General features: G+C 35.9%; 1 protein-coding gene and 1 pseudogene across 3 annotated transcripts in view; one reads left to right on the top strand and one right to left on the bottom strand.

The window, feature by feature from the left end:
- Positions 1 to 26791, bottom strand: part of CSRNP3 (cysteine and serine rich nuclear protein 3) — a 201593-nt gene that overhangs the window by 93440 nt on the left and 81362 nt on the right. The window contains exon 1 of one of the 3 annotated variants that reach the window (XM_061436429.1): positions 10630 to 11104. The exons of 1 other annotated variant lie outside the window; for it this stretch is intronic. The gene's annotated coding sequence lies outside the window, so the exon portion shown is untranslated. Of the gene's footprint in view, positions 1 to 8824; positions 9300 to 10629; positions 11105 to 26791 lie in introns of those variants that run through there. One more of the 3 variants, XM_061436421.1, reaches the window with a different exon arrangement.
- On the top strand, positions 18514 to 19274 carry LOC133235257 (small ribosomal subunit protein eS4, X isoform-like; annotated as a pseudogene).

A 26791-nucleotide genomic window follows, 5' to 3' on the forward strand; every position in this document is an offset into this window, starting at 1 on the left:
ATATTTTGAATTTCGACAATTTTGTAGCTTGATGATTTGCAGTTTGAGAATTTAATTAAAGAAATGAATGCTTGCCCCTGAAACAAGTGCACACGTGCATATGCCATTTATCCATGGATTTCCTGGTTAAAAACTTCTGCTCTAGTGACTTAACGCCATTTCCTCAGCTTTGGTGGACATCCAGAACTTGAAAGAATAACTGATTGTGAACACATTAGTTTAAAGTATTCTAGAAGTCTGAGCATCTGTTGCCTCCTGTTCCTTTTACACTAGGGTCATCTCTCTCCTAAGGCAAGGTTCTTTCTCCCCTAGCTTCTTCTGCCATAGGTGCCAAAGAGTGAACTGCATCTCCTGTGGACATTCCTTACTGATTTCAAGGGTTCCTTTCTAAACAGTGTCTGTCTTTCCTAAGATGTAGTTTAGACTGCCTCATTCCTTTTATAATAATGCCAGTCACCATTTGATGAATATCTATTATGGGCCAGACACTTTGCACCTATCCTCTGTAATCTTTTCTCAAAACCTGCAGGTTAGTTTTAGCAAAGGAAACTGTGGTTTCAGAGATCTAGGTCATTGGTCCAGGAGACCTGAGCCAGACTTTCTCTGAAAAGTATTTCCTGACCAACATCACACTGGGTCTAGTGACCTCCCTACATTCACAGCACAGCACCTGGTTGATGCACTGAGCAGTATTTACTATACCGCATCAGAATTACTAGTTCACCTGACTGTTTCACATACTTGACTGTAGGGTTCTTCCTGGACTGAATATGTATTCCAGTGCCTGTTCAGTAAATGAATGGTCATCAATTTGGAACCTAATCCTGGATCAGCTACTAACAAGTGGCCTAATTTTAGGTAAGAGGATTACCTCCTCTGGGTCTCAGTTTCCACTTCTATAAAAATAAGGGGCAGGGCATACCTAGTAAGAACAGGCTCTGATGCAGTACAGTCCCCACAACCAAGGAGTACATGAGAAAAGCCTGGCCTCCATCAAAGGTGGGTGCCTCTAACTCAGCACTGTCCTGCCTCACTGTGTGCAAACTGCAGTGTCTAAGCTGATGCATGCCCTATTGGCAAAGAATGGAAGGCCACTCCACTTACTAATGCTAAAGGGGTTCTACAGAACCCCAATAAGCTTGCCACACTACCTGTCATTGGGATTAGTGTCCATATAAGATAGCCAGAACTTGGTTTTCAATGCTTCGTAACCCTAAAAACGTCGTTCATTAGTTGTTATTTGGCAACATGATATAATAGAATACATGTGGACAGAAAGCCAAAGTTGTTCCCTAAAGTTAACTTTCAGGATGCACTTTCAGTTAGCAAGAGCAGAGAGACCCAACCAGGAACATGATAAGGCTTTTAAAACTGTTGAAAACTGATCAAGTGCCTGCTGTAAGCCTATTTTTCCTACCCCAGTGACAAAAGTACCAATGAAAAATTTATTTTATATGCTTCTATTAAGACTTAGTCTAATTTCTTGGATGACTGGCAAGGCTTCCCACATTAAGGGGAACAAAAAAACCACACAAATGTGAAAGAATTTAGAACTATTACTGCAGCACTGGAAGTTAACATTTTTTTCTCCTGAGCACTTAAGAAGTTTCTCTTCAGTCGTTTAGAAATGTTCTGACTAAATAGTAGAGTAGTCAGCATAGATCAAAAGATATTTGAGAGATATGACATCCTTTTCCTTCAGAAGAATCATGGGAATAGACTGAAGTGAAAGATCTTTTAAAAACACTTCCTTGTAAAGTACCCTAAAGTGGACTTCATAATAAATATGGTCAAACTTCAGGACCATACCCATCTAGGCACTGGGATCCTGCCAAAGATACTGTGCAAAAAAAAAAAAAAAATTAAGAAGATTTGAAAAATTAGAATAAGTAGAAAAAGCACTTTACATGTTCTTTAAAATGATCACTACCTTAGGCAAGATATAGATTTTTTTACTATCAAAGGCAGATAGTAAATAGTTATTCAACCTGCAGCTGACATTGCATGAAGCAGCAATTAGTAAAAATAATTTAGAGAGTAAGATTAAATACCTGAATTTTCAAGTCTCAGAGAAGGTTCTCGGCATAAATTAAAATCATTTCACAATAGAAATAAATCACACCAAGCTCAAACAATCTTTTAAAACTTGGAAACCCACTATTGAGAAAAGTTTCATCATTCAAACTAGTTTCACAAAAGCAGCATCATGATATCCCCCACCTCCCACCACCAATTTATCCAACACCTGCTATTCATGTATAGTCATCACAGAGCACTTCTAGGTATGCTACTGTTAAAATAATTTGTAAGTTTCTTCTAGATTTCTTTTGAAAAACCTTGTGGCTAAATCAATTGATGCAGTATTTCTAGACTTCATTCTGATACAGAGGAAGTTTAAAACAGCAGTGAGTCCATGAATATTTTTTTCGTGATTTGAACGAATTAGCGCTTTTAAGTCACGAGGCAGAACTGGAATCCTGCTCTACAACAGCATTGGATCAGCAAACGTTTCTTGGGCACCGAACATGAGCCATGCTCCCTCTATAGCTGAAAGGTCCATATGTTAGGGGAAGGACACTGACGGAAACAGCCCACCCTGGCCAGGCACCATAGTAACCATTTGCATGAGTTGTTTTACGACAGAAGGTCCTGGTAAGGAACACGGAACTAATAAGCCACCACCAACCGCAGGAGTTCAGGAAAGGTCAAAAGGAAACAGCACATATCCGACCTCCTCCCAGAATCCTTCTCTCCGGCATCCATTTTGGCTGAGCAAGGCGTGTACCACCAGGAAGGACTCTGAATCAGAATGACTGGCTAAAGACAACCCGGAAAGAAATCCCATCACCATAAAACCCGAGACTGCGAGACATGTGGCAGAGCTGTTCTCCTTGGTTCCCTTACCCTACTGCTCTCTGCCCGGGCGCCCTTTCCCAATAAAATCTCTTGCTTTGTCAGCACATGTGTCTCCTTGGACAATTCATTTCCGAGTGTTAGACAAGAGCTCAGTTTCAGGCCGTGAAAGAGGTCCCCATTCCTGCAACACATAGTCTATGGATAAAGCAGGAACTGTGGGTGGAAAATGAACAACTAATGCCTTAATTGTACAAAGTCAACATGGAAAAGAAAAAATGGTAGAGCAAAGCCTTAAAAATGAAAATTTTTAAAGTAACAAAGGATATAACACCAGAGAATTAAAAAAAAAACATATTACCACATATGTGAGGATTCTGTGGCTATTATACTTACAGTTGGTGGACTACGAAACCACATATTTTGAATTTGATGACTATGGTGGCTGCCACCTCTACTTGTCCCATCTGAATATAAGGTATCAACTGCTCAGTACTTCCGAGGTATGACCTCTAAGAAACTCCTAGTGGGTTTCTATCTTTGGAAAACATGTCTTTTTCTCATCCATTGAAATCTTATCAAGAGTGTTGTAACTATAGACTTAAGCTGAACTTGTCATATGAGGACCAGAGAACCAACTCCTGTAGGCTAAAAAATATTACTAATTTATTACCATCAGTTCAGTTCAGTTCAGTCGCTCAGTCGTGTCCGACTCTTTGAGACCCCATGAATTGCAGCACTCCAAGCCTCCCTGTCCATCACCCAAACTCATGTCCATCGAGTCGGTGATACCATCCAGCCATCTCATCCTCTGTCGTCCCCTTCTTCTGCCCCCAATCCCTCCCAGCATCAGGGTCTTTTCCAACGAGCCAACTCTTTGCATGAGGTGGCCAAAGTACTGGAGTTTCAGCTTCAGCATCAGTCCTTCCAATGAACACTCAGTACTGATCTTCTTTAGGATGGACTGGTTGGACCTCCTTGCAGTCCAAGGGACTCTAAAGAGTCTTCTCCAACACCACAGTTCAAAAGCATCAATTCTTCGGCACTCAGCTTTCTTCACAGTCCAACTCTCACATCCATATATGACCACTGGAAAAACCATAGCCTTGACTAGATGGACCTTTGTTGGCAAAGTAATGTCTCTGCTTTTTAATACGCTATTACTATAGTTACCACTTATAATGCTCATATTCTATGCCAGGCATTTATCATGCCATTTTGTTTTCATAAAATCTCTTTGATGTGGATACAATTATCTCCACTTTGCAAATGAAGATGAGGCTTACAGTTTTCAAGTACTCTGTCTAGGACCACATGGATTGTAAATGGCAGACCATGCTTTAGAAGTGACGCCAGGGTTGGAACTTAAAGGTAAACTCCCAAACACTATGCTATTCAGTCTTTTCACGCTCCACAATATAGTGTGAACTCACACTCTTTAAAACTACATAATAAAAGCACTTACTTATCAAGAAAACAATATACAATATTTTCCTGATTTTTCAGTTGTTCATGAATTCCCCTAGATTTACGATGTTCTGTTGTATTAGAGAAATTACCCAGGCTTGTTAAAGTAGTTCTCAGGCATTTTTAAATGCTAGTGGGCAAAAGAAGACCATGATATAGAACTTTTCCCCAGTACTTTGGACTATTCTAATTCTTACAGAATGAGAAGCAACATTTCTTCAGCTCTTCAAAAATCTTTGGAATGTAAGAGACCATCTATTAACGGGTATGATATTAACCACTGTATGTATCGTAACATATACACTATACTAGTGAATTTTGAAGAAATAGGGATTGATGGCTCTGTTGTCTTACTTTTCTTGTACATGATTGGGGGGAATATTAGGTGTACATACATGTATACATGCATGCACACACACAAATGACTAAATAATGCATTTCTAAATGAATATGTGCATTCATAAGCTTACACGGAGATGAGAGATTGCCTGAGTAATAATTAGCATGGTGGTAGAAGGTGGTGTACCTAAAAGTCCCAGGATTTAAGAATGAAATAGACCACAACTCCTGAAATTGGTAAGAATAGATACATGCACCAGTGTTTAGTCAAATGCCACCAAGATAATTGGTCTGTGTGTTTTCTTTGGTATACCTGTTAGAAATTCCTCATTTCCCTATTAGAAAAGGTAATTTCAAATCCCTGTTGGTGATTTAGTATGACAGATTCTCATTGTAGCAACAAAAATCAATTTCTCATTTATCTGGAGTTCCAACATGATTTTAAATATCCTAAATGTAAGAAAAAAGAAGACAAATTCTATGTTTCTATGCTCAGTGTACTACATATCTGCATGTGTCAGAAGGTCAGCACATGGGGTAGTATAGAGGGATGTTTACCTCTCCCCACTTTGCCCACCAAAGTTTAAGCTATATAGAATTTAATGTAAAATAAAGTACATATACTTCATTTTTAATTACTTTCAGATAAGGAGTAATTATTAATTACTAAAATAATAAATATTAACAGGAGAAAAGAAAGAGTAAAATATAAAAGGCACATAAAGTATATAGAAAGTATATAAAGCTACATGCTAAAAAGTGTATAATAGCAACACTATTTAGTACTAGACTTTCCTGTAGCTCAGATGGTAAAGAATGTGCCTGCAATGCAGGATACCCGGGTGCAATCCCTGTGTGGGGAAGATCCTCTGGAGAAGGGAATGGCAACCCACTCCAGTATTCTTGCCTGAAGAATCCCATGGACAGAGGAACCTGGTAGGCTACAGTCTGTGGGGTCGCAAAGAGTTGGACATGACTGAGTAACTAACACTATTTAGTATTGGGGTACACAGTTGAGGAACAGTGTTATAATTTGCTATAAGTCAGTGTAATGGTGAAAATAATGATTCTTTTGCCATAAAGAAGGACCTAAACTGATTTCCACTTTGCTCAACAAAGCAGAATGATATGTACCATATCTTACTTCCATGAAACCAATAACCATTAAAGAAAAGCTGGCCATTTAAGTTATAAACTTTACATATTTGGAAAATTGGTTAATTTAGTAGATTACTTTCCAACTGTCCTAGACAAAGTATTACTATAATGTTGCCATCTGTCTAATAATATGGAATAAAAATAAGACCTTTAAAACCATCTTACAATTTTATTATCCTTATACTCTTCAACAAAATGAATACAAGTCTATTTACATTTTAGAATAGGCAATAAAAATGCAATCATTTGCTTTGTTTCCTAAGAAATGCCAGGTTAAGATGAAAAAATGTGATTGTTTTGAATATTCAATTATTTTGAACATTTTCCATCTATATGTTGTAATTTTATTCTTCTTTCTTTTTCATACGCACCAGAAGTTCAGGAGAAGGACACATATATTGATAATCCAACCTAAAACCTACACACACAATTTTGAGACAACAACAGTTATTTGTAGATTTTAGATTATGTTCCATCCTGCTAGACTGAGTACAACATGTTTGCCCTAAAATCTTTTCCAAGCTTACAATATGGTCTCTCGTTTCAAATGATGACAAAGACAGATTGGTAATCAGAAAGCAGGAAATTAATTTTTGAAAAATCCTTAAAGATTTCTTTGAAGTCTGATATAATACCACCTCTTAAAGTACACTAAGTGTATGTCCTTCAATGATTTGTTTTTACATTATTCTATTTACTCTTAACTTTCTAAATTTAATTTCATTTGCATTTATAGAAATGCATTTTTCTATATGCATTTAAGTATCCAGACCATGAACTTACTAGGTACCTGCTGCTGAGATTTGTATGGAAGCTGTATGGTTCAAGCAAATGCAAAAAAGACTTCAAAGTTTTGAGTGAATTTGCATAGAGACATAAATTCTCCAGGATATTCAAAGCCATAAATTTGCTGCAGGACATATATAGCTCTCTCATGGCTCACGAAAGCACAACAATTCTCTTTATTTCACATTTGTCTATTACCACATTTTCTACAAGACTCTTCACAGGCGCTCCTTCTTTGCCCGCACTGTTTTTATTTCTACATTCAGAATGTGCTAACGGGTAGTAGCAGTTGCATTTACAAAGTTAATAGTGCTGGACAGGCTAAATGAACTTTAAACCTAGTTCTTTCCTCTTCCCTGTGCCCTGCCTGTAACACATGTAGAGGGTTGGTAGGTATAAACTCTGGGCATGACCTGAGCTAAAAGTAAAGAGGTTTGCTTTTCAAAATTGTTGGATAAAATATAGTTGACTGTAAGAAAGACTTTATTTGGCTGTTTGAAATACATGTATGCATGTAGTATGTATGCATACATATATAATATATATATCATATATATTATATATAACATATAAATATATAAAATATATGTAAATATGTATTTCAAAACAATTATATACCTATATATAAAACAAAAGTAACCAAATATATTCTTTGGACCAAAGGACAGCATTTTCCATTCAACATAAAAAGGAGCGATTGACTTAAAATATACCCCCTTAAGCTGCAGTCATTACTGAAAGTTACAAATGAGAGTTTAGAAGAAAATGGCAGTTTATTTCTTTTTACAAAACTCATACAAAATATGAGTATCTTTTCCTAATTTAATCTCAGGATCCTAGATAAATGTCAGAATGTCCCCACAGAGAGATAAAGGATGAGAATCTGGCCCTAAACGACTACTATGAAGTGATTTCATAAATATTTAAAATACTTGTCCTTCACTGTTTTAAATGGCCATTCTCTTGTTTTGGTCTGCCCCTCATGCTCTCCGTACCCCATTTTAAAATAACAGATATTAGTGCCAAACCACCAAATCTTGATAATCATTATAATAAAATTAATACCCCCCTTTTTAATGCAAAAGAAAGTAATTATCTAAACATGTGCTAGCTCTTTGTAGGTAAGGTTCATAAAATTCACTCAAAATATCTTAGGCAAATATGAAAGCATAAAGCAATTTCACGACAAAACATTATTTTGCCTCTTCCATCTTTCCAACTTATTTTCATACACATATAACTATAATGTAAACATATAAATATCTGATGCAAATTACAATAACATTTTTCCCCATCAGCATTGTAACTGCTGAATTGATATATTTGAAAATTTTAATGACATAGATAGTCTGATCATGCTGCTTTAATTAAGTTTACTTAAAAATATGCTTTTTAAATAAAAAAGCAATATGAACAATAAAAGTGAGGACACATTTGTTTGGTTCAGGTCAGACTTTACTATGATGTAATCACACATTTTACGAAAGTGTGAAATTTAGTCCATGGAAAAAGACTTTTTTCCTGCCTGTGACATTTATGAGGTTCACTTCACAATCCAGACTTAACTGAAAGGAAAAGTCATAGGAAGCTGAACATGTTGAGTTCAAAATAGCATTATCTAAAAAGTCCCAAAGAAAATTAATAACAATTATGAAAATTAAAGTATTTAAAGGATGCAACCCCCAAATAAGAAATTATTTCTTTGATAACATGTTTAGTAATGAAATACAGAATGAAGACTCTCCAAAATGAACCCTCTCTTAAAAGGAAATGAAAATATAACTTATTGAAACTGTCCTTATGGTATCATGTGGGTTATGAACAAAAGAATTCCATTATTTAGTTCCAGATACCTCACAAGAATCTTAGGTTCTTATTTAAAACAAAATTCTTAAAAATGTGAAAATCCTCTAAAACTTTAAAGTCTTGACATTCAACTAGATGTTTCAACCCAGATACCTCCCTGCAATCAAAAACTTTCTCCAAAATGGAATTATTTAGAATCCTCAATCCAATTTTTTTCTCCCATGACATTATTCCATTGGAACAAAACACCCACGTTTCAAATTGAGACAACATTAAGAAGATTTAATAAACTAGTTAAGGGAATCTGAAAATCGAGAACACCCTGCCGATTTCCACAATGAATTAAAATAGCCAATCCTCATCGGTGTCTTTTATAGAAATAAAATCAGGCGCATCACGAAATCTGTCACCGTACCTGCGTGCACTTTAAACGACTACGGCACACACGCTGTAAGATCTTCACTCTGAGACATAAAGCACACTTCATGTAACTGCTGCAAAACACTGCTGCAGAGGAGCCCAGTGCATTTTTTTCGGGCAACTGATCCAGCTTTCCACCAGCCCTGTGACCTTTGAACTCCCTTCTGCCCCCCCTCCTCTCGCTTCTGCAGTCAAAGCCTCGGAGCTGGTCTCATTTGCATAAGGCTCGGGCAGCCCTCCAGCAGCTGAAACGGAATGCTGGGTAAGGAATTGTGGAACTGCAGTTCTGCCAGAATACCTGAATCACCCGAGAACTGGAATCCGCGATAGGGGGTGGGCACCGACTGCGCCGGGCTGCCCGCATCACAGCCCCACCCCCAGCCCCCCTTGTCTATTAATGTATAAGTGTTTTTAACTCTTTGTTTTAGAGTCCTGCTTTCCCCTTCCCCACCAAAAAGAAGCTGTCAGCAGCGACTATGGTAACCAAGGAAACCCAAATAGTCAAATACTTCATTTAAATACATGTGGAAGGCCAATTTAAAATTTTCATTAACTCCTCTTGTTTTTGAAACATAGCTATTTTTCCCCCCTTGGAAGGCACAGTGCACGCATAATCAGGAACATAGGATATTTCTTTTTGTTGTGGTTTAAACAGCATCTTACAGGCATTGAGTACATGAAGTCACTGTGGTAATTCTATAAAATGTTAAATGCGCCCTAGTGCCTTAAGATCATCCTAAATGATGTCCGAGAAATTAATTGTAAAGAATTTAGGTCCTACGATGCCTTTAAAACAACACAGCAGTAAAAATGTGGAGCAAAGTTAAACTATGTGTTTTGATCTAAAGATTCATGCAGCAGTAACGCTTGTCTCTCTTTGGCAGAGATGTTCAGTGTTGTGCTATTATTTGCTAGAGTTATTTCTTCCCTTGTCTTCCTACACACAGCAGTCTCTCTATTTAAAACACAAACTCTCTTGCTCATAAACCTAAGAAGTGATTATCTTCTAGGTACAGAAGGTCATGTATACATATTTTTATAAATACCCATGAAGGCACATATTCTTTTCTAAATGGTGAGTCAATGGAAGTATGCATCATCACATAATTAATCCATTCTTCTTTTTAAAATTAAGCTAATTTGTTTTCTCCTTTAATGAGTGAGTAATATTTAGGAAATAAAAGGTTTAATGCAATAAAGAAATATAACATGAAAAATAAAAGGCACACAACAGATTAATATAGATATATGCTATTTTATACTTAAATATAAAATGCATTGTTCTGGGAGATAGCATTATTAACATTTCAAAATTTTCTTGGTTTTAAAATTTGTTATTTAAATAATTAACTATGTTAAATCTCTTGTAGTACACTGAAAGATATCAATAAATTTTGAATGCTATATCATCCAATTCATAAAACACAAACTATTGCAGTACAGAATTTTTTAATCCTGGAAAAATAAATGTGAAGATTTTTATTTGAGCTATTTGTTGGTATTCTGCCATATGTTATTTCTGCGTTATAGAAGGTTAGAAATTACTGAATGATTTTTTTAACCCATAAATTTTTAAATAGGATAAATAACTTTTCAGTTTACTATAATCATATAAACATTTCTCTATCACATCTGACTACATCAGCCATTTAATTGAGTTGGGTCAATTCAAGTGCATCCTTCATATTACACACTGTAAATATCTTGCAAAGTTTTTAAGGCAAAATGCACATCAGCCCATCCTAATTTAAATCCAATCAAACACAAGGAAGTGTTGGAGTAATTTATAAAATCACTGACCTGTTCAAATAGCTGTAGTCTTAGTCCTTGCACTCTTTTTTCATTAGAATCCAAAATAAATTGATTAACATTTTCTAATGTGTGTCAGCATCACCGAAGGCACTGTTCTTCCTGGTTCAGCGGAATCTTCTGAAATTTGCCAGCCCTGTGTTTTATTGCTGGTACCGTATGCTTTATTGTTCATCGACAAGAGCTTCACTCTGCACAAAGACTCATTACCTACTGCTTGCTGCACGGCATCAGCCTCACTGAGGCTGCCTATATGTGATCACATGGGAGTTTTGTCTGAGAAAGCCAGGCATGCCACTGACTTCACTGTGTCTATGGATATTTTTATCAGCTGAGGTCTGCTAGGAGGAAGGAATAACAGATTAGGGAGCTGCTCTAAGTCATTAATGCAGCACAACTTATGGAAATCCCTTCACAAGATTTTTTTATTATTATAATAGAAAACATTTGAGCAGGAATTCAAAAGAAGTTCACTAGATTTCATTTTAATAGGAGGCTGGAAAATAATTTAAGGAAGGGGAACTAAGGAAAAAGCTGTTTCCCACCTTTTGCTTTCTGAAAGTACTTTTGTACAAATGTTATTAAAGAACCTTACTGAACTGAATGATTTGACAGTATGTTTAACCTTTAGATTGCTGGTGTTTCTTTTTCTTGGTTGTTTTCTAAAGGATAAGTCACTGTTTCCCTCAAAATCGCCTCAATGAAAATCTCAGTCACTAATAGATACGACATATGAATAAAAATAGAGATGTTCTAATTACTTTTGATAAAGTAGATGAGAGAGTGGGTGTCTTTTATTGATGTATATAAGTGAGGTAGATGATTAATTTATCTTCTCAAAAGATGACACATTCCTAGAAGAGCTGACTTAAAAGAACAATGAAGATTTCAATTTAAAGATCTAAAGGGCATGTGGTTCATATTAATTCTTAAAATCGCAGTAACTTATTTTAGACAGCTTACCTCAATAAAGCATATGGTTTACCTTATCTGATTTCAGTGTTAACAAGTAGTTTCAAAGCTGACTACTCAACATTTATAGTAAATTTTCTTCTATGTAAATATTGAATTAATACATGTACATATATACACATAGGTATAGTCAGATTATCTTTCCAAAGTATATTTTAAAATAATTACCTAAAATTATTTCTCAAAATTTGAAAATGGATAGTGGATTTCCAAATGAAAAAGCTATTTAATAATTGGAAGTTGATGAAAAAATAAACTTCTTATCTCTTTAATAATCTAAATTGAATTGGTAATTGAAAGCTTGTTTCTTGTTAATCTCAATGGAAATCTTAGGACAAATACATGCAATGTGCAACAAAGAGCACGAAGTAAAAGTCAGAAACACCATACATAAATATCAGAAAATAAAATTTTCTGTACAGTTAGATATATGGAACATTTTAATAATGCCTGTAAGTAATATAGTAATCCTAAAAATAGTAAATCTATATACCTGTTTAAACTTTTCATTAATGAGAAGTTATTTTTTGGAAATAATTATAACTTAAAATTTTTTTGTGTCAGCTGAAATTTTAAAAAATAATTTAAAGCCAAAATAGGCATGTGTGGCTAAATAGCCAGTCTCTAAATATGATGATTTAACATCATTCTTTATAATATTTTTTGTAGTGTTAACATTGATTTAGAATGTTTCATGACTTAAATAAATGTCTTTTCATGGATTTTTCTTAACCTTGAAAAAATATTCAGATATGTTTCAAATGCCACCATTTTAATGTATTTGTTCCAAAATGCTCATGTTCATTTTCCCCTGCAAACAAGAGATGCGCTAAAGCTAGAAAACCTTGGGGCATTAAAAGAAAAAGGAAAACAAGGGTTTCTGGCTTATAGTGGAATTCTGGGTTCTTAAAGATATGCATATTGTAGCTAATATCTTTGATGATGTCATCATGTTAATGTACAAGGAAATAAACAAAAGGCAGCCATTTTTCTGTTACTGCATCACTTCAAAAACAGTGAAATAAAATGGTCGCCAAATGGAAAAAAAGAATCAGCAGAAAACTAAGTTACTTTCAAATTTTGGGGAGAGGGAGGGGCAAAGGTTGTGAAGTTAAAAATAAAAATCTATATGTATGAATTTTGTATGAATGTATGTAAAGAAATAATTTATAATAAGAAAGAACTGTATAAATACAAGGGATATAGATATAGAAAGCAGTTTAAACAAATTATCAGTAAAATAATATCTCCAATGGAAAGACTATAGTCTGTAAATAATGTATTAAATGTAAAAGCTTATGAAATTCATTAATGTTGAAAAAGGTATTTAAAAATGGACAACAGAGTTGGAAAGATCTAGAAAAAACAAAATGATCATGAAACAGTAATAAGCTTCCCAGGTCTACTATTGTCTTAAATGACCTTGGTGAATTATTCTATCATCTTATGCCTTATTTGTCAAGTCTGCAAAATAGGAACAGAAAAATCCTTGGAAAACATATCATGGAAATAAATAGCAATATTTTTATACTTCAGTTCTCTAAGTAAGTTTTAACCAAGCATTGTCAACTAATATTAGTAAAGTAAGGAGAAACAATGTAAAATTCTAATGAATAGTTGAGAATTTTTAAATGCATTTTCCTAATAGCAGAGATTAACAGTTCTAGTAAGTAGATAGGACTTTCTGAAACAAGAGGTGATTTTTCCCTAATACCTGCAGAAAATAAACTAGAAATGAATTTAGTAAGTAATTTGAATGAATCTCAAAATTGCCTCAGGATTAAAACAAATTACAAAATATACCCATCCTTGCAATCAAAATTCTGTTACTTGGTCAGGGACATGACAAGAGAATTGCAGCAGAGTTTCTGATTCTCACACAATGAACAGCAATGCCTCTGCTTATATAACAGGTTCATCAGCCAAGAGTTCTTTACATTTGAAATTACCAGAGAAACACAAGATCACAGCTTAAAGAAGGAAATTCCATCCAAGATTAAAAGAAAATTTTAATTTGCTTTGTATATGAAAAGCTGTGAATTCAAAAAAGATATGTCAATTCTTATTATTGACTCTTACTAGCTTGACTTCTCTCTAATGACAAAGAGGCATAATAGAATCATTTTGTTTGCCCCTTTTTTCTACAAAATAACTAAAGCTTGTCAGAAGTAATCCAGAATGTTTGCTATCCAATTCATTCAGTTACTTGGATATAGACACCCCAAGTGAATGGTCCCTTGAAAATTCTACTGCATGAAGAAAGATGAAGATTAACAGATACCATCACCTGCATTAACTAGAACCGTATTAATTGGCATGTACATACACACACACACACACACTGGCATATACCAGTATGTCATGTTAGATGTATCCTTGATAAGGCTGGATTTTCAAGTTACCTTCACCCTTCTTTATAGTACATTCAAAGAAGTCAATAAGTTGGCCACGTCAATGTCAAAATCCAGGACTAACTCAATTCAATTCAACAAACATTTGAGAGTTTACTATGTACTAAGCTTGAGAGAGTTGCTAGGGATATAAAAATGAAAAATACACCATACCCAAGAAGATTATAATCTATCTAGCTAAAAAATAAAAGTTGCTCAGCAAGTTATGGGAGGAGTAGTACAGCAGAGATATGTTTTCTTAAGTTTGACTATTTTATTGACTTAACAGGTATTTTAGGTACAATGAATATAATTTCTTTTCAATATTGTTTCATAAAATCAGAAAATCATTTATCAAATATCATATCTAGATGTCTATACCTATATATATAAAACATGTAATAGCTACATATTCCTGCGGTATCCTTCTCATCAAAAGTTTGAATTTCATTTCCCTTGTCTTCATTCTAAGTTAGCCTTAATGATTTGCTTAACCAATAGAGGCTGCACAAGTGATGTTTTCGAGATTCCAAGGTTAGGTCCTAAGAAACTATAAAGCTTCCACTCCAGCTCTTGGAGTCTCTTGAGTCTTCCAGGAGCCTTGACTTGCCATGTGAGAGGAATAACTACAGTAAGACTGTCACAAAGAAGCCAGATAGTAGCACTGTGATCAAATGATCTGAACTGAGCCCAGGATTCTGGCCATTCCTGATGCCTAACCCATAGGTAAAGCCATCGTGGAGCCTCCAAATCTACCTATCCACCAAAGGTGTATCGTGAAGTTACCCTAGTTGTTACTATGGGGCAAGAATTGCTGAGCTGACTTTTTCTCAAATTCTTGTCCTAAATAATTCAAAAGATGTAATAAAATGGTTGCTGTTTTAGGCACTAAGTGTTGTGGTAGTTACTCAGATATTGGTATCTAGAACCTATTTACATGTGTGGGACAGAGACAACATAATAAACATAAAAGTACAAGAAAGGGCAATCATATATATATGTATATATATATACATACACACACACACACAAATACATATATATATATACACATACATGTTTCCCAAGGAGTGCTAGTGGTAAAGAATCCATCTACAATGCAGGAGACTTAAGAGACAGGAGTTCGATCCCTGGGTTGGGAAGAGCCCCTGAAAGAGGGCATGACAACGCACTCCATTATTCTTGCATGGAGAATCCCATGGACAGAGGAGCCTGGTGGGCTACAGTCTATAGGGTTACAAAGAGTTGGACACGACTGAAGTGAATTAGCATGCAAACATTCAGTGAAATGGATGAATTTAATGGATTCATTAAAAGAAAATACAATTTGGGAGGGTGGAGAAAAAAAGCAAAAAAAAAAAAAAAAAGAGTGTGTCCAAGCCCATGAGGACTGAGTTATTTAAGACGATTGTATTGCAGGAATGGGATATCTGAACAGAGACGAGATTGCTTCACTAGCCAGAAGAAAAGGGAATTCCCAGTAATGGTACTTTGGGAAAAACCCAGAAACAGGGGCAATAGCTTTACTATAAAAAGAGGAACTTTGAGGAAGTTTGGGTGGCAGGAGATTTAGGCATGTGCTGGGAGGCTAAAAGAGAAAAAAGGAAGTCTGGTGCCCCTGCTTGGAGTGTGATGAAGCTTGAAGTGCAGAGATTTTTGCAACGTAGGAGACACTGGGAAGTGACCAAGGCATAGAGAAGGCGGTATGGTTAAAGTGATGAATAAGGAAAGCAATGTTGGCAGGAGAGGAGCAAGGCTGCAGGCAGTCTTAGGAAGAGGAGATACGAAGAAACGATGAAACCCTGGCAACTGAGGAATGGAGAGAAAGGAATTCATCATAAAGAAAGCAGGAATTTTAAAGTGGTTGGATAAGCCAAGCTCTCTGATTTATTGCATTAAATTCAACAGTTCTGTGATTTAGTTACAAATTATATATGACCAGTAAAGAGCATCTAACGAGCTTTGTTAAACAGATTTAGTAATTTCATGGGTAGTTTGATTTGTATTGGCCTCAGTTTGTCCACTTTCAAATATTGTGAAAATTGGTTTACATCAGATTTTGTTAACATTGTGTTTGGGAGCTTACAAAAGACTATAAAACAACAGGATCTTCCTTAAATAGATAGAGTACATAGAGGAGACCACTTATGTTTCTTTCTGCTATTTGATTCCTAACTTGGGAAAATAAAAATATGTCTTAATTCTACAAAGATTAAAAAGGTAGATACTTTTGGATAATTCAAACTAAGACAAAATATGCCCCTCCACACCCCATGAAACTACACACCATCACCTATAAAAATATACAAGTCTACTAGAGCTATATTTTTCTGATTCTTCTATTTGGATACTAGACTACCAAAGTAGCAGATGTTAGGTTAAGCAGCCAGTGAACAGCCATGCAGAATGATGCAGGTTAAATGGTAGGTATTGCTATAATTGCTCTGCTGCATATACAATATGTACATAAATCATCTGAACATGGCTGCAAAGAAGTCTTTATGCAAAGTGACCCAGAGAAGAAAGTATCCAGGTTTCCCCCTACCCTTCATTTTCTTTATCAGCACAAAGGCATAGAAAACAGCATTTATCCAGAGAAAAGAGTAAATGAAGCAAACATCCTCTCTGAGAACACAAAGGATACATTTATTTCTTAGTGACCACCAACTTTGATTATAAAGATTTCTTTTTATGCTGAATTAGATGTCTAACATGGGACCAAAAATATGGAACTGGGCACGTAAAAAAAGAAAAAGAAAAAAATAATAATTTAATAGGACCAGTGGCTTTTCCATATCAATGGGAAGGTTATATCATAACTGGAAGAACTATCAGTGGTAAAGAATCTGCCTGCCAATACAAGGAGACACAGGACATGGGGGTTCAATCCCTGGGTCAGAAAGATCCCCCGGAGAAGGAAATGGCAACCCGCTCCGGTATTCTTGCCTGGGAAATCCCATGGACAGAGGAGCCTGGCAGACTACAGTCTGTAGGGTCTCAAAGTCAGACATGACCAAGTGACTAAGCATGCACACAAAAGAGCTGTGACACTGCTTTGGGGTTCAAGACACAGGAAGGAGTTTCTTATATTTTATTTCACTAACACAAGTCTATAGGTACTTGACTAGATTGAATCTACTCTGATTTATATGAAAGAAAGAAGAAAGAAAGTGAAGTCGCTCAGTTGTGCCTCTTTGCAACCCTATGGACAGTAGCCTGCACGAAGCTCCTCTGTCCAAGGGATTTTCAAGGCAAGAGTACTGGAGTGGGTTACCATTTCCTTCTCCAGGGAATCTTCCCAACCCAGGGATTGAACTCATGTCTCTTGCATTATAGACAGACAATTTACTGTCTGAACCACCAGGGAAGTCCCTGATTTATATGAGACACACAGAAACAGTTTTAGCATATTATTTACCTGAGTTCATTCATTCATTCACATATTCATTTTACATTCACTGATTACTATATGCTCAGAATCTGATTCAGTGCTCTGACAGGTTAAAGAGATGAATAAGTCACAGGCAGTAAGCTAAGTGGTTTTCCATCTAGAGGGAGGGACCTATATAAAGAAATAGATACAACATAATGGGATATATCCTCTAATTGAAAAATGTATAAGAACATAAAGACAGGAGTGAATACGCTATATAAAAATAGCTAATAGTTATCAAGTACTTAACTAAGACTGAAGTGTTTTATTTTACACATATAAATTGACTCTTATAACAACTGCAACAAGCCTATGAGGTAAGTTACTTTTACCATCTCCATTTCATTGATGAGAAAACTAAGGAATAGGCTAGTTAAGTGACTTGTTAAGTGACTTGTCAGTTAAGTGACTGACAGAGTCAGTATCCAAACCCAGATAGTATAACTTTAATGCAGTGTGTCTCTACTGCTATCATGTTACTTGAGATAGTCACAAGTGGGCTTCATAGAAGAGGTGATATGGAAGATGAATCTTAAGGGATGAGTAAGAGTTCTTCTGTGGAAAAGGAGAAGAGTATTCTGGGCAGAAGAGCTAAAATATATACAGAGTCTGAGGCATGACTAATGTATATGTGGAAGAAATTAAAAACTTTACTGTGAAAATGGTAAGTTTATTTGATCTTGATATGGGGTTGTGCATTTGTAATGCTGGCTTATTTGGAATTCAACTAAGAATCAGTTTGTACTCCTAGGGGATGTAAAAATTGCTCGACTACATCTATGTTTTGTTATTAGACGATTCAGAAGAATGAATTGGAGAGAGGGTCTGGAAAAAAAGGACACCAAATGAGACAGTTGAAATACCCAATAGGAAAAGGTTACAAAGCTATGAATGAAGGCTGTAGCAGCCCTAGTTATGGAAAGGAAAGATATTAAGGAAGTAAGTCAGCAGATACTTAGGTGGGAATGAGGGGGAACCCTGAATCCAGGATTTTTTATTTGGGGCACAGCATGGATGATGATATCAGTAACCAATGTTAGAAATACAGAGGAAATCTTTTCATGCCTAGGGCAGCCATGACTTGTGGTGAAACGTGTAGCAGCTCCAGAGCATGGCATGCTGGATATACTGACTGGTGTGTTTGCTCCTTATTCAGCTACCAGTCCCCATAAGCTGAGGGAATGTTTCCCCCAAGTTATTTTCCTAAGGAACAGGCTTAAGTATGCCCCAACAAAGGATGAAGTAGAGAAGATCTGCATACAGAATTTCGTTAAGATTGATGGCAAGGTCCACATTGATACAACCTACCCTGCTGATTTTATGGATGTCATCAGCATTGACAAGACTGGAGAGAATTTTCCTCTGATCTATGATATCAGGGATTGCTTTGCTCTTCATCATATTACACCTGAGGAGGCCAAGTATCAGTTGTAGAAAGTAAGACAGATCTTCATGGGCACAAAAGGAATCCCTTATCTGGTGATCCATGATGCTCACACTATCTGTACCCTGAATTCCTCATCAAGGTAAATGACATCATTCAAATTGATTTGAAGACTGCAAATATTACTGATTTCATCAAATTTAACACTGGCAACCTGTGGAGGTACCAACTTGGGAAGAGTTGCTATGATCACCGACAGGGAGAGACATCATGGTTCTTTTGATGTAGCTCATGTAAAAGATGCTAATGGCAACAGCTTTGCCATCCAGCTCTCCAACAATTTTGTTATTGGCACAGGCAACAGAACATGGATCTCTCATCCTCGTGAAAGGGTATCTGCCTCAGCATTCCTGAGGAGAGAAACAAGAGATTGGCAGCCAAACAGAGCAGTGTATAAAATGATCTCTAGGTGACATGACTCTCAAAGTCTTTGTACTTAATTAAAGATATGGAGCCAGTCAGTGGTAAACACTGAATGCCTAAAATGCACCCAGAAAAAGTACAGGCCCTAAGAACACAAGGATTCCATTCTGAGTGTTCAGTGCCTGGCAGAGGAGTTCACAGACAAAATCAATTACCCAGATATACATTTCTCTCCATTCTCTCAGTGGCCTGATTAAAGGTAAAGAAAGCACAATCAACTTCACAATCAAACTTCAAATCTGGAATACCATTAATTGAACTTAACTGTGATACTCATATAAGGAAACTATATAAAAGTGTTCTATGCAGACTAAGATCATGGTCCAGATCACAAAATCTACCTCCATGCTTTATATTAATCATACAACATGAAGACATACAAAAAATAAATTAGATTTCTCCTTTAGGCAGGTGTTTTAATGAGCTTAATCCCGAGGCTTGCTATTAATGCTAGTGACTGACTTCTTTGAAATGAGGAATGCGTTTTCTTTCCTATTCATATAGTCAGCTTCCTGTTTAGTATTCATTATTCATATCTATTTTTATCAAAGAGCACTATTACATGAAACCATGATCCAAGCATGTTTGGCTCTAATTTTTAACTCTCCAGGGAAGGAAATTATACACCCTTATTGTACTGGTATATAATTGACTTTCTTGGTGGCTCAGACAGTAAAGAATCTGCCAACAATGCGGGAGACCTGGGTTCAGTCCCTGGGTTGGGAAGATCCTCTGGAGAAGGGAATGGCATCTCACTCCAGTATTCTTGCCTGGAGAATCCCATGGACAAAGAAGCCTGACGGGTCCATGGGGTCGCCAAGAGTTGGACACGACTGAGAGACTAAAACACACACACACACACACACACACACACACACACAATTGTGATATACACATGTGATCAGAGTATATATGTGTTCCTTTGTATTAGACAGTGGTGTTATTTAATTCGGGTTATCAGGCTAAAGCACTTTTCACACCTATCTTAATTTGGAACATCAACATGCCATTGAAGAAAAGCCATCAGTCTTGCAAATAAATAGTAAAAAAGACTTTTGATCACAGTCTCATTTAAACTCTGTCTAGGTATTCTAAGAATTTCTTACCTTGGATTAAGAATAGAAAGAACTGTAAATACATTTTATCTGAATACTGTGACTCCTGAGGGATTCCTGGGTGACTCCTGATAACTTTAGCTGACAACCAGGGATACCACAGCTATTGCTACTCTTTTGAAGCTAAAGCAAGATTTTAATCTTTGCCTCTTTAATTGCTGATAGTTATCTACGTGTATGCTGTCACTTCAGTTGTATTTAACTCTTTGCAACTCTTAGACGGTAGCCTGCCAGGCTCCTCTGTTCATGGGCTTCTCCAGGCAAAACTGCTGGAGTGAGTTACCATGCCCACCTCCAGGGTATCTTCCTGACCCAGGGATCGAACCTGCATCAGCTGCATTGGCAGGCAGATTCTTCACACCCGAGCCACCTGGGAAGCCTGGTAGTGATTGACTGTTGTTGCTGCTGTTACTCAGTCACAAAGTCATGTCCTACTTTTGGCAACCCTTAGGACAGTAGCCCACCAGGTTCCTCTGTCTATGAGATTTCCCAGGCAAAAATACTGGAGTGGGTTGCCATTTCCTTCTCCAGGGGATCTTCCTAGACCAGGGATTGAACCTGCATCTCCTGCAGTGGCAAGCGGATTCTTTACCACTGAGTCACCTATGTGGGAAGCCCATATTTATCTGTGAAACACGGGAATTATGATGACTGAGACAAAATTGGGCATTATATTGCTACCATTTTCCAGCCATGCACAGTGAGGTGACTTTAATGTGGTCTACTGATGCTTATTACATTGTGTCTGTACAGTATCACTTTGACCAGGAAGCCTATGACTACATTATTTCACTTCCCCTTTATTTATTTATTTTTTCCCTTTGCTTTAATTTACTATATATTATAGCCACCCTGAAACCAGGTGGAAGCAATAAATTTAAGACTTAATAAACTACAAGTATTACATTATTACTTATTACATATATGTAATTAATATTAATACTTATTATATATTACATATTTATCAATGTCATAGAATGTCATATAGCCATTAAAGTCAGCATTATGACTATATAAAAATATAAATGTTTAAAAGATAATAACTAGTGAAGAAATTTACCAGAAATATAAACAAACATGATTACAACTAAAATGTATAAAGAAGACTGGTGAGGAATTAAAGGAATTTAGGGATTATGTACGAGTTTAAAACAATATACACATGGCAAGTTCAGTGTTTTAAGCATAGGATAGTTAGAAAAGTAGAATTAAAATCATAAAAAATAGTTATCTCTTGGACATCAAGTAATAAGTGATTTTGATTTTTGACTTTGGCTTTTTCTAAATTTTATAAGTGTTCTGTTGCCTGTTACTGATACAATGAAAAATTAATGATATTATAATTTCTATATTAAAATTAATTATGTTAAATTAATTTAATTGTAGAAAAAGAATTTAAAATTAAGGCTATTGTTCAAACAATTTTAACTGCTATGATTTTAAGCCTTCAGATATCAAGGAAATTAAACTCTGCCTCCACACTCCACCCTTGGGCCGGATTTGACACTATGCCATCTGGTCTACCAGGTTTTTCAAAGATGTGATTTTTTTTCATTGATGAACAGATTCCTTTTCAACATTTTCTTCAAGCAACTACACACTGTGTGTGCTGTTTTTCGTGGCTCACCTTTGAGGTACTGCAAGAATGGTCACGTGTCCACTCCCAGGCCTTCTCTCAGGGGCAGTGAACCAGAATGGGTGACTAGAGGTGGCACAAGAAGTCTCAGTTCTGAATGAGCTGCTGAGCCTTACATTATGATACATTATTTTACTTGCCTGGAGGAGGTGATTGTTGTTTCACATGCAGAAGAAGGTAAGAGCCCTAGAGTAAGAGATACATGTTTAAATTGGAAGAAGATGTTGGGATGAAAAATAAAAAATCTATAGCTGGGCATTATGTAGTTCTAGTTGAAACTCAACAGCAGAAAAATTGGAAAGCCTGGGGTAAAAGCATCTAATTGGGAAAATATTAATGTATTCATACAAAATATTCCTTATGCATGAGAGTTCTGGAAAACAAATGCCCAGCCATTTAACTCTGGCTTTCTTGCTATCCCAGAGAGACATGATGCTAGAACTTATGAACCTAATATCCCATCATCAGTTTTGTTACAGTTAATCATATACTGGAAAAGTATAACATAGTTAGGGAGTTTCCCAGCCAACAATTTGAGGGGTGACTTTTAATCTGCAATGACCCATAAATCTTTGGAGATAAATAGGAGACTCTGGAATAGAAGCCCATCCTCGGTCCACAGGCCAGTATTAACTGAGAGATGGTTCTCTGGTTCCTTATTCTCTCTTCTTTCCTTCATCAATCAACTCTTGCTCACCCTTTAAGACTTAGCTCAAAATTGCCTTCCCTTTAAAACCTATCTCCATATCCCTTGCGCACAGAAAGAAAAGGCCATTCCTTTCTCTCTCTTTCACATGTCTTCACTTATTACTCTACTATCCACCTTACAATATCATACTGTAGTAATGTGTTTGCATTTCTAGAAAGATAACAATAAACTGGGATCTCAAAGATAAGGGCTCCACATTATTCACATTTATATCTTTAGTGCCTCCCACAAGACTTTCACGCTGGGGGATGCTCAATGCTGTTGAACAAGTTGTTGCAAAAGTGTTTTTAGAATATAGACATAAAATGTACACAAGATTTTAGATAGCTGTCTTTAGAATATTTGATAACACTGGTAACACACAGGTTGCTATTCAGAGGACAGAATTATTGTTTAATACCAGCTTCCAGTTTGTGTTTTCTGAGCTTGTCTCAATAGAAAACAGATGAAAAGCTGGAAAGATTGTGCACACTTCCTCCTCTCACCCATCACAACAGGGTTATGAGAATTGGATCGGACAGGATATCTTGCAATTTCTCTCTTCTAGTAGCTGTTCCACAGCTGATAACACATTTTCAGCCTTGTTAAAAATTTCTCCAATGGATAAAACTTCTTGGGCCTTTTCCTCAAGTACCAATCATCATTACTATCCCCTTTGCCAACAATTTTTCTCCCTTCCCTCCTTTTCTTCTAAATACAGAAGAGATATGCTTCAACTGTTGCTATGTCCAAGAGCGGGGCCTGTGATTTTGCTTGTACTTGTTTGCCTAATGTGATCTCTTTGAAGTCAGAGGTCCGTTTCTTTCAGAGTATGGACACTTGCACATCAAGAGGTATTCAGGCTTTGCTAATGGGCCTTAACAAACATGTCACATTTCAGCTCAACACGTCTGCCAATATGTAAGCCATTTCAAGAACACTTTTTCTGTCAACAGAAGCTTTCTGTCAATTCATGACATGTGTTAAATGAAAGTATGTTAGATAGACTAAAATGTCCACACAGTAATAGTACATACAGAAGAGCTTTGTATTTATATTCGTTCAGCATTAAGTTCACAAGACTCTAACGGTCATTAACATAAGAAATGCTTATTGAGACTTTGATTGATGATGAGAACCCCCTCCCCCATCAAACCTACAGCAGATGGACCAGAAGCAAAAAGGGTTTACAAAGTAGAAATTTCTTACTCCGTTTTTGTTTATTGCAACTGTCTATTCTTTCCTCTTAAGGCAAGGGACATACTGTGCTGTAAAAAACAGTGAGATTTCAGTTTAGTTGTAGAGAATTTCATAGGACCAAAGAGATTATAAGGTGACCTGTATTGCAACAATTTTGTAAACGTTGCTGCTAAATTTATAGAAAAAATTACAATTTTATAATATTTGCAGAGAGAATAAAACCCAAAAGGTTTCAGTGAATATATTGCCAAAATTGAAATGACTTTTTACTGAATATCAAGAGCACAGAATAAACAGAAATATCATTATTAAATTGGAAAAGTAAGAAATCATTCTTGGAGAGAAAGAAAAAATATTTCAACCATTCTCCCTTTCTGAGTCCAATTTCATATGGCCTTTTGAGGGGGTTGTGCTGGGTAACTTGAATTTATTCAACCTTTTGATGGACCTGAATTTTCTCCTGAGATGTTTTAAACATTTCTTTCATCCTCAAGTAGCCATGCAAGAAAGAAGTACCACTTGTAACTTTATCCCATTTTACTGATGGGAAAAGTAAGACATAAATATTTCAAAGGACCATTTTCTTAGTTTAGACTAATGCTCTTTTCAGTCAAGCACTCTGGCTTTTTATTATTTAACTACAGAAATGTATTTGACAAGCAACAGTCCTTAGTAACTAATATAAGGAATTAAAGTCTTTCTTTTTATATGTTAGATAAATGGATAGTATTTAAAGGGATGCTTCCTGTTCCTAAATGCACTATATGAAAGTGGACAGCTAGAGCCAAATATAAAAATAATAGCATTTTTTGCTTCTCAAAAGTTTAAGCTTCAGTGAGCCAAATCATATCATAGACACCAGTGAAACAGTTTAGAGATTGAAGACAAATCACGAATGGAGTAGATCTGCAAGCCAAGCACATAACGGGAAAATGTCTGGTTTGCCATACGGACCTGAATTTCATATCTGATAAGTAGTTAGCCAAATTATACACAGACATTTTGAGCTTTGCTTTTAGATAGGACTTTATCACCTGATTACTGTATTGCTTTTCTTCTTGTCAAAAACAGAGTGATTTGAATAACTCAAGCTCAACTAGGGAGCCAGGCTTCTGGTTGTTTGGGTGGATACTGTCACTAGAGATGGAAGGTTGTGGGGCATGAATGGAATCATTTGGTGAGAACCACATGGCTTTAGGTTAGATAGAAAAGACAGTATGGAGCCTGGGTTGGCTATGGAATAACTTGATAGATGAAGATGCAGGAAAAGAGATGGGCACATAAGGATTATTCACACGTGTTACAAAAACTATGTTTGAAGTAAGTGCTAAAAAAGGGTCAAACTACCTTATTCTCTTATTTCAGAGACCTGTACCTTGGGGCATTTTCAAAAAATCTTTATAGAAGTCACTAAGCAACTTCTTCCATCCCTAGGAATATAGGTTTAATATTTTAAATTGATATTCATATTAAAAATGAATTTTTAGGGATGAAGTCCATTGATCCCATCATTTAACAAGGAAGAAATTTCCAGATAAGATAATAGTCTGTGAGCTCTCTAAGACAAGAAATAGGACTTAACTATAACTTAATATATAACCTTTTGTTCCTGGAACAGGATGAATTAAAAATGATATTGGTTTTGAAAAGTATCACAGAGCGTAATTCCATAATATGGGATAAATAGGAGACTAGAAAGATGACTTAAAATGCAAATGTGATATTTTCTGATTTGTTCTTATAGATCTCTTAACTTAGCTGTATTCCCTTAAATTCTAACATGTCAAAGCTAAATGGTGACCATAGAACCTGATTTTGTTCATTAGTACAACTATTAATCCTATTATACATTCCTTTTCTTTACTTGTGAATAACTGGGACTCCTTCCAAAGAATAGTCTGCTAATAAGTTATGTTTCATTCATTTTTTAAAAAAAAATCTCAGCTTCCCAACATTTATCTTAGTTTAATGCATTTAAGTGTTGTTCAGTTAGAAAGCCTAAAATAAGATACTTAATAAAAAGCATGTTCACTTGACAATCATATCCTATTTCTCTTAGTCTTTATCTATGCTGAGTTTGATACCATTTAAAACAAGTGCTCTTAAAAGTGCACCTCTATCAGTAGAGATCAACAGTTAACAGAATATTTTTATTGCTGTTTCTGTCACCTTTATGCACTGTTTTGTTTTGGGTTTTTTTTTCTGGTACCAGAGTGATTTTTTGAGGAAAATGGCAAAGAACCAAAAATTGGTATTTTTTGAAAACTGATGTAGTTGGAAATACAAAATGAAAATTCCTGTATTTGTAATCTCATATCCCAAATTAATTGATTAATATGCAAGAGGTTTTGATTTTTTTCTTTAGATATGCCCTCTCTTGCTCTGCCTCCCACACCCAAAGCTTCTGATATATCATTTTACTGTATGTTTGTCCTTTACTTTAGATCTAAAGTGTCTAGTTTAGAGGCAGCAGCCTATGAGTGTGAAAATGTGCCTAGTTACTATTGTGGTGCATGTATAGATATGTTTCTTTGTCATTGGGCACTATAATGCTATCATCAGTAATTCAGAGTATTATTTTCAACAATCTATGCCTTACTAGATGATTAATAATTAGGATGATCATGCCAAGAAAAGTATCATCATATATTGCCACATGTATAGCTCCCTTTGGAGATGGAAAACATTTATTGGGGGGCTAAAGAAGATTAGATCACTGAGTGCTTGCAAAATCAATCTTCACATTCACAATGGATTAATAGTTAAAGTCACTAACACTTCCACATACATGCTGTCACTTTTTAAAAATGTTGGTGCTTACTTATATTTGCTTATTAATTTGTTGTCTTGTA

The sequence above is a fragment of the Bos javanicus genome, chromosome 2 (assembly GCF_032452875.1).
Source record: "Bos javanicus breed banteng chromosome 2, ARS-OSU_banteng_1.0, whole genome shotgun sequence".
NCBI lineage: Eukaryota > Metazoa > Chordata > Mammalia > Artiodactyla > Bovidae > Bos > Bos javanicus.